The sequence below is a fragment of the Salvelinus fontinalis genome, chromosome 42 (assembly GCF_029448725.1).
Source record: "Salvelinus fontinalis isolate EN_2023a chromosome 42, ASM2944872v1, whole genome shotgun sequence".
Classification (NCBI taxonomy): domain Eukaryota; kingdom Metazoa; phylum Chordata; class Actinopteri; order Salmoniformes; family Salmonidae; genus Salvelinus; species Salvelinus fontinalis.
Genome location: NC_074706.1, coordinates 15,160,365 through 15,175,509, shown reverse-complemented (window position 1 = coordinate 15,175,509; position 15,145 = coordinate 15,160,365). Strand labels below are relative to the sequence as shown.

Here is a 15,145-nt window from a genome sequence, read left to right as displayed (position 1 = left end):
CCCCTTACTTAGCTAGCAAATGTGGCTAGCTAGTTTAGTTTACTCAAACACCCTGCTCAAACAGAGGGATGCTATGTTAGCTAGCTGGCTTTGACTATCCAATACAACAGTGTAACTCTTCCAAGTCAAGGTAAGCTTTTGTGTAAGTGCTAAACTGCTTACCGACTGTACACTGTTACTCCATGATTGTAGCGGGTTTACTAACGTGTTAGCTATGTTGACTATGATGTTACTTTAGCTAATATGGTGGCAACGATGTAGGCTGCTTGTAGCGTTTATGATATGGTTTTGCATGTTTTTGTTTTTTGCCTGGTCACATACAGCTGATGTGTTGTACATTGAAGTCCACAAGCGAAGACTTGCACATAATTTAATCCTCAAATTTATCTCTGGCTAAATTTGCACCTACGTTGTAAACCTTCATTCATAGGCTAGGTTGTAGCAACCTCACGATGGGTATAGAGAACATTTGATTATCAATTCAAGTAGGCTAAAACTATCGCTGTTACATTTTACTGGGTGAAGGGAATATGAATGACAGTCATCCAAAATGCTCTAATATAAATAATGTTATTGGAAAAAAAATTAAAACGTCACTGATACATGCATACATACATAGATACATAGATACATACATACATACATACATGGTGAGCGCTACTGTCCCTGTTTCTCACCTTACCTTTCCCTACCCACATTCGCTGCAGTAGGCCTCAGTAACTCCCCAGGTTTGATTTATGCCCCACACCCAGCCAGGGTGGACTGAGTGGAATGACTAAGCCCCTCGTGAGAACATCAAAAAGCCACTCTCAATGTGGTGCAATTTCAGTACAGTATTTCATCTAAGGTATTTCATGCTCATTCCCTCAAGACACACACATGCAGAGGGAGGGCGGAAGGGAGGAGGGGCGGCTTACAATATGTCTCACCGATGTGATGCTGCTGCTACTGTGGAAACAGGCTTGTCCTGTGTCAAGCGAGGCAGCATTCCCAGAATGCAAAGCGTTACTGACTGTCAGGGTAGGGAGGAACCAGTGTCTTAGAGCGGTGGGTTCACACACACACACACACACACACACACACACACACACACACACACACACACACACTAAACCAAGGTTAATTCGAAACTGACGGGAGATGTGAAAGCTTTCCTTAATGGCATGGGGAGAAGGCAGACATTAAACTTAAGTGTGTAAATGGAACCTATGCTATGTGAATGACAATGCATCATTGCACGCACGACAGAACAGCAAAGAATGTACTGCGTTTTTGCTATACCACAATGCTGGATGCTCCTCTCTTCTGTTTCATCAAGAAAACAAAAACAATAACAAATGTACTGGTTTCGATCAGTGGTGCTGTTTCACCTTATGCACCTTTCAACTTTAAAGGTTAAAAAGTCGCAAAATTGATGTTCCAGTCCTAGACTGCCCTTTTAACTGAATCCTTTCAAAGATGAATAATTTAAACCTCAACTGAAGGCACTGACATAAACAATATGACGTTTCTTATGAGAAATGACTGCATGTTACAGCCCCGAGCATAGATATGGAGAAACCAGAAAGGTAGAGGGTCGATAATGACGATGGAGACGATGGAGGGTTTGATTTGCAGGTCCTTGAAGCTGGAGAGGCTGGGAGGCAGAGAGAGGCTGGGAGGCAGAGAGAGGCTGGGAGGGTAGGAGAGGCTGTTTTTTGCATTCGAGAATATAATGAATCTGTTGAAAGGAGAGTCTTGATTTTGTCATTGCATTGACAATTATCTGTCAAATGAGATGAGTCATTCTATTGACTAGGGCTGTGACAATACCAATATAGCAAAAAAGATTCCATGGCAAAAACAAAACTCTTTAGTCCTTTTAAAAACCTGCTGTATATAAAATACTGTGTGCTATAGATTGGAAAATAAATAAATACAATTGACTCATTTGAATGACAACATAGTGTTTGTTTCCAACATTAGGGCTGTTTTCCTAAAGAATCCGATTCTTATTTTGTTTCCTTGCCACGATACTAATGAGTATCATGATACTGGTATTGTCCCGGCCCTACTATTGACCGTAGGACTACATTCTATACGACAAAACACACCGCAAAGACTAACTACTAAAAGCAGCAGGTGGCCGCTGTGTGTTAGCGATAACCTGCTGGGTGTCGACGTACAGTGACGCGATTCGACATGTTGTATCGACGGGAAATGAATAGAAAATGATGGCAGATATTTGTACTCAGAGGCGTTTGGACAGCTAACCGTTGCTTTTAACCGTTTTGTCGGCACGATGTGTTTTGTTCTTATTATTTTGGGAGCATGGAAGCACCAATAGTAGAGCACCTGGATTGGGGTTTCTTGGAAAGCAAGAACCTCCGGGAGAGAAGGCTTTGTAAATGGGTTGATGAGCTTCATCAACATGATCAAGGCATACTGACTCTTTGTTGTTGTCGTCCTTCCTCGTGCACACTCTATATTCTCCAGCTTGTCTGCATTCTCCATCTGTCGCTCACTCTCTCTTTCACTGTCTCTCCTTTATTCTATCGCTCTCTTCTCATCTCATCCTCGAACAGGCTGCTGCTTCTCTTTCTTTGTCTCTCTCTGCCCCTCCTCCCTCTCTCCTTCCCTCTGTACAACGTGTTCTCTCCCACAGTTCAGTATCCTTCAATAGATCAGGTGTACAAACGTGTGTGTGTGCAAAATGTGTGTGTGCATGCAAGCGTTTGTTCCATGCATACGTGTGTGTGTGTGTGTGTGTGTGTGTGTACGTAAAAAAACCCCACATCTACTTAGTCCCATCCAGGTGACTAAGTAGAATCCATAATAGGTGCTTGTCACTTGTCTGAGTGACACAAAGCCACAATTTATAAAAGGTATTTTCTATCTGTCTGTCATGCATGCCTTTTAATGAATTATTTCACCCCATGAATATTAATGCTGTATAATATTGAATTAATAACCGGTGATTATGACGGACTGACCAGTGATAATTAACATATAAACATGATCACTTTAGAAGATCGTGGCTGCGTCCATAAATGGCACCGTATTAAGGGCACTATTTTTGGTCCTTAGGGGTCTGGTCAAAAGTAGTGCAATATATAGGGAATAGGGTGCCATTTGGAATGAAGACCATGTCTTATTCATCGTGGCTGTTGTGGCTTGTTGTACCCTTGGGTGTACATAGCGAGTCGGGTTGTGTCCTAAATGGCATCCTCTTCCCTATGTACTGCACTACTTTTGACCAGACTCCCAAGGGTCCTGGTCAAAAATAGTGCACTAAATAGGGAACAGGGTGTAATTTGGGACATGACCCCTTTGTCAGTCTCATCTTCAGTGACAATGGCTGTCTGCAAGCTAGCGTGACTATTCTTTAGCTCCCTTTATCATGGTCATTAGCCCTAGATGAATATATACTAGATCCTGTTCATGTAAACTCAGCAAAAAAAAGAAACGTCCTCTCACTGTCAACTGCGTTTATTTTCAGCAAACGTAACGTGTAAATATTTGTATGAACATGACAAGATTCAACAACTGAGACATAAACTGAACAAGTTCCACAGACATGTGACTAACAGAAATGGAATAATGTGTCCCTGAACAAAGGGGGGGGGGGGGGGGGGGGGTCAAAATCAAAAGTAACAGTCAGTATCTGGTGTGGCCACCAGCTGCATTAAGTACTGCAGTGCATCTCCTTCTCATGGACTGCACCAGATTTGCTAGTTATTGTTGTGAGATGTTGCCCCACTCTTCCACCAAGGCACCTGCAAGTTCCCAGACATTTCTGGGGGGAATGGCCCTAGCCCTCACCCTCTGATCCAACAGGTCTCAGACGTGCTCAATGGGATTGAGATCCGGGCTCTTTGCTGGCCATGGCAGAACACTGACATTCCTGTCTTGCAGGAAATCACGCACAGAACGAGCAGTATGGCTGGTGGCATTGTCATACTGGAGGGTCATGTCAGGATGAGCCTGCAGGAAGGGTACCACATGAGGGAGGAGGGTGTCTTCCCTGTAACGCACAGCGTTGAGATTGCCTACAATGACAACAAGCTCAGTCCGATGATGCTGTGACACACCGCCCCAGACCATGACGGACCTCCACCTCCAAATCAATCTCGCTCCAGAGTACAGGCCTCGGTGTAACGCTGATTCCCTCGACGATAAGCGCGAATCCGACCATCACTCCTGGTGAGACAAAACCGTGACTCGTCAGTGAAGAACACTTTTTGCCAGTCCTGTCTGGTCGAGTGACGGTGGGTTTGTGCCCATAGGCAACGTTGTTGCCGGTGATGTCTGGTAAGGACCTGCCTTACAACAGGCCGACATCCTGTCTCTCTGTAGCGCTGTTTTAGGCTTCTCACAGTATGGACATTGCAATTTATTTCCCTGGCCACATCTGCAGTCCTCATGCCTCCTTGCAGCATGCCTAAGGCATGTTCACACGGATGAACTGGGACCCTGGGCATCTTTCTTTTGGTGTTTTTCAGAGTCAGTAGAAAGGCCTCTTTAGTGTCCTAAGTTTTCATAACTGTAACCTTAGTTGCTTACCGTCTTTAAGCTGTTAGTGTCTTAACGACCGTTCCACAGGTGCATGTTCATTAATTGTTTATGGTTCATTGAACAAGCATGGGAAACAGTGTTCAAACCCTTTACAATGAAGATCTGAAGTTATTAGAATTTTTACGAATGATCTTTGAAAGCCAGGGTCCTGAGAAAAAGGGACGTTTCTTTTTTTGCTGAGTTTAGTTTCCCCCTATCTTTATTTCCACGAACAACCACAGTTTAAATCATTGTCGTTTGGCGGCTTTTACATTTCTATCTGCTTTTATTCCTTTGTCCTTTTTGTTCCTCCCTGCTTCCCCTCTTCCTTGGGACGCATCATTATTCTTCAGTCAGCATGACAGTCTTTTCATGTCGCAACGCCAAAGGATAACATGATCTCCTTTTGAAAGCACCGTTGAAATACGCACCCTGCAATATCTCGATGCCTCCCACTCCATCATTTTGGGTTAGCATAATGATTAGCATTTCCCAATAGAATGCACTGCTGTTCAGGCTAGCAACGTTAGCCTGAATTGTAGCATTAGCATATTATCCTTCTGTAGCATTAGCATATTGCCTTCTGTAGGTCAACAAGGGGAATGATTAGCATTCAGGGAGGGTGCCTGGCTTGAACGCTACTGGACGCCCATCCACTTAACCTGAGTGGATTTAGCAGCAGATTTATGTGCAAAGTCTAATCTCATTAGTCCCTGGTCCTCTGCTCACCTCATTGATTACCAAAACATGAATTTACATCCTATGATTACTAATTAGGCATTTGTACCCTGTCTGAAATCATCCTGTTAGTAGCACATGGGGATGTTTGACACGTACTCCTCTGCCTTAAGTGTTGCCGCTTGCGCCGCTGAATAGGTAGCTTTTCATTTAGCGCCCAATGCTATGACGCTTCGGGAGGGCGGTCGGGTGCGCTAGCAGGCCAGATGTCCTGGGCTTGAGCCTCGGTGTGAGCCGAATCAGGAGGAAGTGGTACTTGCTAAGGAAGCATTGTGACGTCCTTTACATTAGCATGTGACATACTCCCATTCGATCCTTTTAGATACATGGCATTTTCATCTTGGTCCCTGCAATGCTAAACACAGTAGTTCAATAGATACACTGAGTGTACAAAACATTTAGGAATATTGAGTTGCAGCCCCCTTTTGCCCTCCGAACAGCCTCAATTCGTCGGGGCATGGACTCTTCAAGGTGTCGAAAGCATTCCACAGGGATGCTGGCCCATGTTGACTCCAATGCTTCCCACTGTTGTGTCAAGTTGGCTGGGTGTCCTTTGGGTGGTGGACCGTTCTTGATACACACGGGGAAACTGTTGAGCGTGAAAACCCCAGAATTTGGCAGTTCTTGACACATTTAAACCGGTGCGCCCTGGCACCTACTACCATACCCTGTTCAAAGGCACTTAAATATTTAGTTTTGCTAATTCACCTTCTGAATGGCACACACATACAATCCATGTCTCAGTTGTCTCCAGGCTTAAAAAAAATATTATTTAACCTGTCTCATCCCCTTTATCTACACTGATTGAAATGGATTTAACAGGTGACATCAATAAGGGATAATATCTTTCAGCTGGTCAGTCTGTCATGGAAAGAGCAGGTGTTCCTAATGTTTTGTGCACTCGGTATTTTTCTGTACATGTGAAGAAAGCAAATCGTGCAAATTGTATTTCGATTTAAAATACCTTCCATTTATTTATAGATAATCAGGATGCATCCCAAATGGCAACCTATTCCCTAATTACATTTGAGTCATTTTGCGGACGCTGTTATACAGAGCGACTGACAGTAGTGAGTGCACACATTTTTGTACTTTTTCTACTGGTCCTCCATGGGAATCGAACCCACATCCCTGGCGTTGCAAGCGCCATGCTCTACCAACTGTATTGTACTACATACTTCACATTTATATTCTTCTCATTTTATTCAATCATTCTCTCTTGTTAAAGCACATTGACTTCTGCAGTCGATTTGCACCTCTAGTGTATAGAAGGCAACATGAAATTGGTCTGTATCTGGCTGTGGTTCTAAATATCAGTAAGAACTCGACGGACACTACAAAAGCTTCAACCAAGTTTATTCACCCCTATATACAGTGAGGCAAAAAAGTATTTAGTCAGCCACCAAATGTGCAAGTTCTCCCACTTAAAAAGATGAGAGAGGCCTGTAATTTTCATCATAGGTACACTTCAACTATGACAGACAAAATGAGGGAAAAAAATCCAGAAAATCACATTGTAGGATTTTTTATGAATTTATTTGCAAATTATGGTGGAAAATAAGTATTTGGTCAATAACAAAAGTTATATACCCTTTGTTGGCAATGACAGAGGTCAAACGTTTTCTGTAAGTCTTCACAAGGTTTTCACACACTGTTGCTGGTATTTTGGCCCATTCCTCCATGCAGATCTCCTCTAGAGCAGTGATGTTTTGGGGCTGTTGCTGGGCAACACGGACTTTCAACTCCCTCCAAAGATTTTCTATGGGGTTGAGATCTGGAGACTGGCTAGGCCACTCCAGGACCTTGAAATGCTTCTTACGAAGCCACTCCTTCGTTGCCCGGGCGGTGTGTTTGGGATCATTGTCATGCTGAAAGACCCAGCCACGTTTCATCTTCAATGCCCTTGCTGATGGAAGGAGGTTCTCACTCAAAATCTCACGATACATGGCCCCATTCATTCTTTCCTTTACACGGATCAGTCGTCCTGGTCCCTTTGCAGAAAAACAGCCCCAAAGCATGATGTTTCCACCCCCATGCTTTACAGTAAGTAAAGTGTTCTTTGGATGCAACTCAGCATTCTTTGTCCTCCAAACACGACGAGTTGAGTTTTTACCAAACAGTTATATTTTGGTTTCATCTGACCATATGACATTCTCCCAATCTTCTTCTGGATCATCCAAATGCTCTCTAGCAAACTTCAGACGGGCCTGGACATGTACTGGCTTATGCAGGGGGACACGTCTGGCACTGCAGGATTTGAGTCCCTGGCGGCGTAGTGTGTTACTGATGGTAGGCTTTGTTACTTTGGTCCCAGCTCTCTGCAGGTCATTCACTAGGTCACTAGGTGTGGTTCACTAGGTGTGGTTCTTTTGCTCACCGTTCTTGTGATCATTTTGACACCACGGGGTGAGATCTTGCATGGAGCCCCAGATCGAGGGAGATTATCAGTGGTCTTGTATGTCTTCCATTTCCTAATAATTGCTCCCACAGTTGATTTCTTCAAACCAAGCTGCTTACCTATGTGTTTCTAAAATCCCTGATGGGGAAAAATGTATGGAGGGAAAAAACGATTGGAACCATTTCCCTGTTTTACCGCTAGATTCTATGGGTATTATGATTCATTCTGTGGTACTCTATGGCACCATTATTCCATTCATAGTGCACTACTATGGGCCCTAGTCAAAAGTCAGGCATTATGAAGGGAATTAATGGTATCAATTGGGGTGCAAACACTGTAGAGATGCAACTAAATACACGGTCAGTTCCACGCCATACTAAGGTCTCTAACATGCCCTTTTATCTGCCCTGTAGTGTGGATAACCAGAGAGGTTATCACTAGAGGACTTGCCTTCTGAGACACTGTGTTCCTTATGGAAGTCTATTATATGGTGTGCATATACTGTATGGTGCAACTGAGTGTGGGAGGTAGGTGTGTGTGTGGGGGTGTAATATTGGCGTGAGAGAGACTGAGAGATAGAGATTTTAAAAAAGGGTAAAGCATATGGAAGAGGAGAGGACAGGTGAGGAACAGAGAGCATGGATTCACAGAAGCGCTATCCTTTTGTAGTTCCATCCTACCAACCTGTAAACAGGTGGCCTGACCAGCTGTTCCACAGCACCGTGTCACACACTGACACTACTTCACCCCCCGACGTCTTGTCTTGGTCTGTGCCAGTCAGATATAGGGTAGACCTGTTTCCTAATAACACACACGCTCTGACACTCTCACACACACACAGTCACTGTCACGTTCCTGACCTGTTTTCTCTTGTTTTGTATGTGTTTATTGGTCAGGGCGTGAGTTTTGGGTGGGCAGTCTATGTTTTCTATTTCTATGTTGGGATTTTGGTGTTCGGCCTGGTATGATTCTCAATCAGAGACAGGTGTCTATCGTTGTCCCTGATTGAGAATCATACTAAGGCAGCCTGGGTTTCACTTGTGTTTTGTGGGTGTTTGTTCCTGTGGAGGTTTTGTTGCCACACAGGACGGTTTCGGTTTTGTCACGTTGGTTGTTTTTGTATTTTGAATTGTTTTTGTTGACTTTCATTAAAAGAATGAACACTAACCACTCTGCGTTTTGGTCCACACCTTCTGTCAGCGAGGACAGCCGTAACAGAAACACCCATCACAAGAGGACCAAGCGGAGTGGAGAAGGGCAGCGACAGCAGCAGAGACAGACAGAGGAATGGACATGGGAAGACGTCTTGAACGGCAAGGGTTGCTACACATGGGAGGAGATCCTGGCTGGAAAGGATCGCCTCCCATGGGAACAGCTGGAGGCAGCGAAGGAGAGCAGAGGCAACCGGAGAGAGGAACCGAAGGTATGAAGGTACGCGGCTAGCACGGAAGCCCGAGAGGCTCACCCAAAAATTTCTTGGGGGGGGGGGGGGGCTAAAGGGGAGTGTGGCGAAGCCGGGTTGGATACCTGAGCCAACTCCCCGGGCTTACCGTGGAGTGAGAGGGCGTCGTACTGGTCAGACACCGTGTTATGCGGTGGAGCGCACGGTGTCCCCAGTACGCGTGCTTAGCCCAGTGCGGGCTATTCCACCTTGCCGCACTGATAGGGATAGGTTGGGCATCGAGCTGGGTGCCATGAAGCCGGCCCAACATATCTGGCCTCCAGTACGTCTCCTCGGGCTGGCGTACATGGCACCAGCCTTACAGGTGGTGTCCCCGGTTCGCCTGCATAGCCCAGTGCGGGCTATTCCACCTCGCCGCACTAGCAGGGCTACGGGGACCATTCAACCTGGTAAGGTTGGGGAGGCTCGGTGCTCAAGAGCGCGTGTCCTCCTTCACGGTCCGGTAGATCCGGCGCCACCTTCCCACCCCAGCCCAGTACCATCAGTGCCGACACCACGCACCAGGCTTCCAGTGCGTTTCCAGAGCCATATTCCTCCTCCACGCACTCTCCCTGTGGTGTATGTCTCCAGTCCAGTGCCTCCAGTTCCGGCACCACGCACCAGGCCTACTGTGCGGCTCAGCAGGCGCTGAGCCGTCTGCCCAACGCCGCCTGCGCTGCTTGCCTGCTCAGCGCTGCCCGAACTGTCTGCCTTCCCAGCGCTGTCTGAACTGCCTGCCTGCCCAGCGTGGTCTGAACTGTCTGCCTGCCCAGTGCCGCCCAGCCAGGACCAGCCAGAGCCGTCCAGCCAGGACCAGCCAGAGCCGTCCAGCCAGGACCAGCCAGAGCCGTCCAGCCAGGACCAGCCAGAGCCGTCCAGCCAAGACCAGCCAGAGCCGTCCATTCAGGACCTGCCAGAGCCGTCCATTCAGGACCTGCCAGAGCCGTCCAGCCAGGACCTGCCAGAGCCGTCCAGCCAGGACCTGCCAGAGCCGTCCAGCCAGGACCTGCCAGAGTCCGTCCAGCCAGGACCTGCCAGAGTCCGTCCAGCCAGGACCTGCCAGAGTCCGTCCAGCCAGGACCTGCCAGAGTCCGTCCAGCCAGGACCTGCCAGAGTCCGTCCAGCCAGGACCTGCCAGAGTCCGACCAGCCAGGACCTGCCAGAGTCCGTCCAGCCAGGACCTGCCAGAGTCCGTCCAGCCAGGACCTGCCAGAGTCCGTCCAGCCAGGACCTGCCAGAGTCCGTCCAGCCAGGACCTGCCAGAGTCCGTCCAGCCAGGACCTGCCAGAGTCCGTCCAGCCAGGACCTGCCAGAGTCCGTCCAGCCAGGACCTGCCAGAGTCCGTCCAGCCAGGACCTGCCAGAGTCCGTCCAGCCAGGACCTGCCAGAGTCCGTCCAGCCAGGACCTGCCAGAGTCCGTCCAGCCAGGACCTGCCAGAGTCCGTCCAGCCAGGACCTGCCAGAGTCCGTCCAGCCAGGACCTGCCAGAGTCCGTCCAGCCAGGACCTGCCAGAGTCCGTCCAGCCAGGACCTGCCAGAGTCCGTCCAGCCAGGACCTGCCAGAGTCCGTCCAGCCAGGACCTGCCAGAGTCCGTCCAGCCAGGACCTGCCAGAGTCCGTCCAGCCAGGACCTGCCAGAGTCCGTCCAGCCAGGACCTGCCAGAGTCCGTCCAGCCAGGACCTGCCAGAGTCCGTCCAGCCAGGACCTGCCAGAGTCCGTCCAGCCAGGACCTGCCAGAGTCCGTCCAGCCAGGACCTGCCAGAGTCCGTCCAGCCAGGACCTGCCAGAGTCCGTCCAGCCAGGACCTGCCAGAGTCCGTCCAGCCAGGACCTGCCAGAGTCCGTCCAGCCAGGACCTGCCAGAGTCCGTCCAGCCAGGACCTGCCAGAGTCCGTCCAGCCAGGACCTGCCAGAGCCGTCCAGCCAGGACCTGCCAGAGCCGTCCAGCCAGGACCTGCCAGAGTCCGTCCAGCCAGGACCTGCCAGAGTCCCTCAGCCCGGAGCTGCCAGAGTCCCTCAGCCCGGAGCTGCCAGAGTCCCTCAGCCCGGAGCTGCCAGAGTCCCTCAGCCCGGAGCTGCCAGAGTCCCTCAGCCCGGAGCTGCCAGAGTCCCTCAGCCCGGAGCTGCCAGAGTCCCTCAGCCCGGAGCTGCCAGAGTCCCTCAGCCCGGAGCTGCCAGAGTCCCTCAGCCCGGAGCTGCCAGAGTCCCTCAGCCCGGAGCTGCCAGAGTCCCTCAGCCCGGAGCTGCCAGAGTCCCTCAGCCCGGAGCTGCCAGAGTCCCTCAGCCCGGAGCTGCCAGAGTCCCTCAGCCCGGAGCTGCCGCCCCTTATCCCGGTGCTGCCCCTTATCCCGATGCTGCCCCTTCATTTAGGTGGGTTTAGTTGGAGGGTGGTCATTGGGAGGGGGATACGGAAGCGGGGAGTGACTATGGTGGGGTGGGGACCTCGCCCAGAGCCTGAGCCACCACCGTGGTCAGATGCCCACCCAGACCCTCCCCTAGACTTTGTGCTGGTGCGCCCGGAGTTCGCACCTTAAGGGGGGGGGGGGTTATGTCAGGTTCCTGACCTGTTTTGTATGTGTTTATTGGTCAGGGCGTGAGTTTTGGGTGGGCAGTCTATGTTTTCTATTTCTATGTTGGGATTTTGGTGTTCGGCCTGGTATGATTTTCAATCAGAGACAGGTGTCTATCGTTGTCCCTGATTGAGAATCATACTAAGGCAGCCTGGGTTTCACTTGTGTTTTGTGGGTGTTTGTTCCTGTGGAGGTTTTGTTGCCACACAGGACGGTTTCGGTTTTGTCACGTTGGTTGTTTTTGTATTTTGAATTGTTTTGTTGACTTTCATTAAAAGAATGAACACTAACCACTCTGCGTTTTGGTCCACACCTTCTGTCAGCGAGGACAGCCGTAACAGTCACACAGCTATGTCTTTCTATACTTGTGAATTTTAGTTGGTTTACTTTTCTTGTGAGGACTTCTGGTACTCGCAAGTATAGTAAAACGTGTACACGCACGCCCTAAGTGTCCCAGTAAGGTAAGTCCCAGGACTGCAGGAGACCTCGTTTTCAATTCCCCCAGTGCCGGTGTGAACATGTGGGCTTCTTTGTTGACTTGTTCCCCCTGTCTGGAGGCTCTTGTTTTGGAAGGAGACGATGAGTCACGCCTCGAAAGAGAGGTGTGTTTTAAGGTTGACAACAGGAAACCAACACATCTCGGGGTGTCTGTCTGTCCATCTGTCACCTCCTCTGGCTCTCTGTGTGTCGGTCTGTCTGTCTCCTCTCTTGCTTCTTCCCTTTGGCTCTTTCGATCTCTTGGTGTGTGTCTTTTGGTGTGTCTTGTCTGTCTTGTTCTCTTTCTAAATGTCCGTCCGTCCGTCCGTCCGTCGGTCCGTCTGTAAGCCCGTCCGTCTGTAAGCCCGTCCGTCTGTCGGTCCGTCCGTCGGTCCGTCAGTCTGTCGGTCCGTCCGTCTGTCGGTCCGTCCGTCTGTCGGTCCGTCCGTCTGTCGGTCCGTCAGCCGCCCGTCCATCAGCCAGTCCGTCAGCCAGCCAGCCAGGCAGGCGGTATAGTGCATTAATGCAACACTTCTGGGGAGAGAGACGGAAGAGAGGCTTTTCAGTTTTGCCTTTCGCCCGACACTCCCAGAGGATTGGAGTATCTATCTTTCTAGCCCAAGGTCTTATTTGAGCCTTGTCAGTTTGGTCAAGCATGGACTGAGATGCATATAACAGTGAGCTGGGCAGAAGAGTTACATTGTAGTCCCGCTTCCTATCCTTTACCTTCATCACTGTCAAAAACAATGCTTTAGAAAAACCTCGACCTCATCCAGCTTTACTGTACTGCATCATATCCTTCAGTATGACATTTTCAAACACATTTCTCCCCTTACGTGGTTACCCCTGAAGACTTCACTAGTGCTTCTCTGTATTGGCGTAGCTAGTGCATAACCAGGAGCCATCAGCAATGTGAAACACAGTGGAAATGAATCATTCTGATATGCTGGGTCATCTGAGACCTTTGATACACACGTGTACCTACTCCCGGAGTGTGGATCTGTCATGGACGGATGCTCTGCTGCTCTTCGGAGACCCATCTGGTGGGTCAGCTGCAGAGGCCGGGTTGCCTGAGCACACACACGTTAGATCGGCGTTTCCCGAACTCAACCCTCAGAACCCCAAGGGGTGCATATATTATGTATATTTTTTGTTGCCCTAGCACCACACAGCTGATTCAAACGATCAACGCTTGATGATGAGTTGATTATTTGAGTCAGCGGTGTAGTGCACATACTGTACATGTTGAACACACATACTGTACATGTTGAACACACATACTGTACATGTTGAACACACATACTGTACATGTTGAACACACATACTGTACATGTTGAACACACATACTGTACATGTTGAACACACATACTGTACATGTTGAACACACATACTGTACATGTTGAACACACATACTGTACATGTTGAACACACATACTGTACATGTTGAACACACATACGCATTCGTACAATCAGTCGAACGCACACCTCTAATCCAATCTGTGGTCATTCTCCTCTCCTTCCCTCTACTCTATCAGGTGGGTCTGCTCTAGACTGTGTGGTGTGTGCGTGTGCGCGTGCGTGCTAGCCCCTCCAACCTACCAGACCACTACAAATAAGTATTCACTGCAACCATTCAACACCGGTATCTTTTACCCCCAAGCAAAGGAGATTTTTCTTTTCATTCAAATGACAGTCACTTTTACTTTTTTCCCCCCATCACAGCCTAGTGTATAAAAAGCTTTATTTGAATAGCCAGATGAAGTGCACAGAAAAGGTACTCAAAAAGGCAGATACATTTTTTTTGTTGAAATATATTGTACCGCCTATCATCTTTGGATAAATGCGTCATGAATACCAATTATTCTTTAACAGTATAATCCAACTCTACTACCAGTCTGTCTCCGTGACAAAATGGCACCCTATTCCCTACGTAGTGTAAAAGTAGTACACTATATACAGAATGGGGTAGCATTTGGGACACGTGTGCTTTTCCTTTGCACATTCAATTTGCCAATTTACATTTTATTTAACACATACCCTTCCCTCATCTCTTATTCAAGGCTGACAAGGTAGCCCACAATCCCTCTTGGATTTGAAGGCAACCCACAATCCTACAGCACTTTCTAAGAGAGGATTCAGTGTAGCTATTCCCTCCGCAAGGCAAGTATAGAGACACAAAGTGGAGTCGCAATTCAACGGCTCCAACACGAGACGTATGTGGCAGGGTCTACAGACAATCACGGATTACTGCCCCATCGCGGATATCGACGTCTCGCTCCCAGACAAATTAAACAACTTCTTTGCGCGCTTTGAGGACAATACAGTGCCACCGACACGGCCCGCTACCAAAGACTGTGGGCTCCCCTTCAACGTGGCCGACGTGAGTGAAACATTTAAACGTGTTAACCCTCGCAAGGCTGCCGGACTAGACGACATCCCTAGCGCGTCCTCAGAGCATGCGCAGGCTGGCTGGTGTGTTTACGGACATATTCAATCTATCCCTATCCCAGTCTGCTGTTCCTACATGCTTCAAGATGGCCACCATTGTTCCTGTTCCCAGTGTAACGGATGTGAAATGGCTAGCTAGTTAGCGGGTACGCGCTAGTAGCATTTCAATCAGTTACGTCACTTGCTCTGAGACTTTAAGTAGGGTTGCCCCTTGCTTTGCAAGGGCCGTGGCTTTTGTGGAGCGATGGGTAACGATGCTTCGTGGGCGACTGTTGTTGATGTGTGCAGAGGGTCCCTGGTTCGCGCCCGTGTCGGGGCGAGGGGACGACGTAAAGTTCTACTGTTACATTGATGCTGTTGACCCGGATCACTGGTTGCTGCGGAAAAGGAGGAGGTTGAAAGGGGGGTGAGTGTAACGGATGTGAAATGGCTAGCTAGTTAGCGGGTACGCGCTAGTAGCATTTCAATCAGTTACGTCACTTGCTCTGAGACTTTAAGTAGGGTTGCCCCTTGCTTTGCAAGGGCCGTGGCTTTTGTGGA

The 15,145-nt window shown here is 48.8% G+C and overlaps 1 protein-coding gene across 1 annotated transcript in view; it reads left to right on the top strand.

Annotated features, from left to right (window-relative positions):
* LOC129841398 (F-box only protein 41-like) overlaps positions 1-15,145 on the top strand; it is a 113,642-nt gene that overhangs the window by 53,475 nt on the left and 45,022 nt on the right. The gene's annotated exons all lie outside the window — the stretch shown is intronic.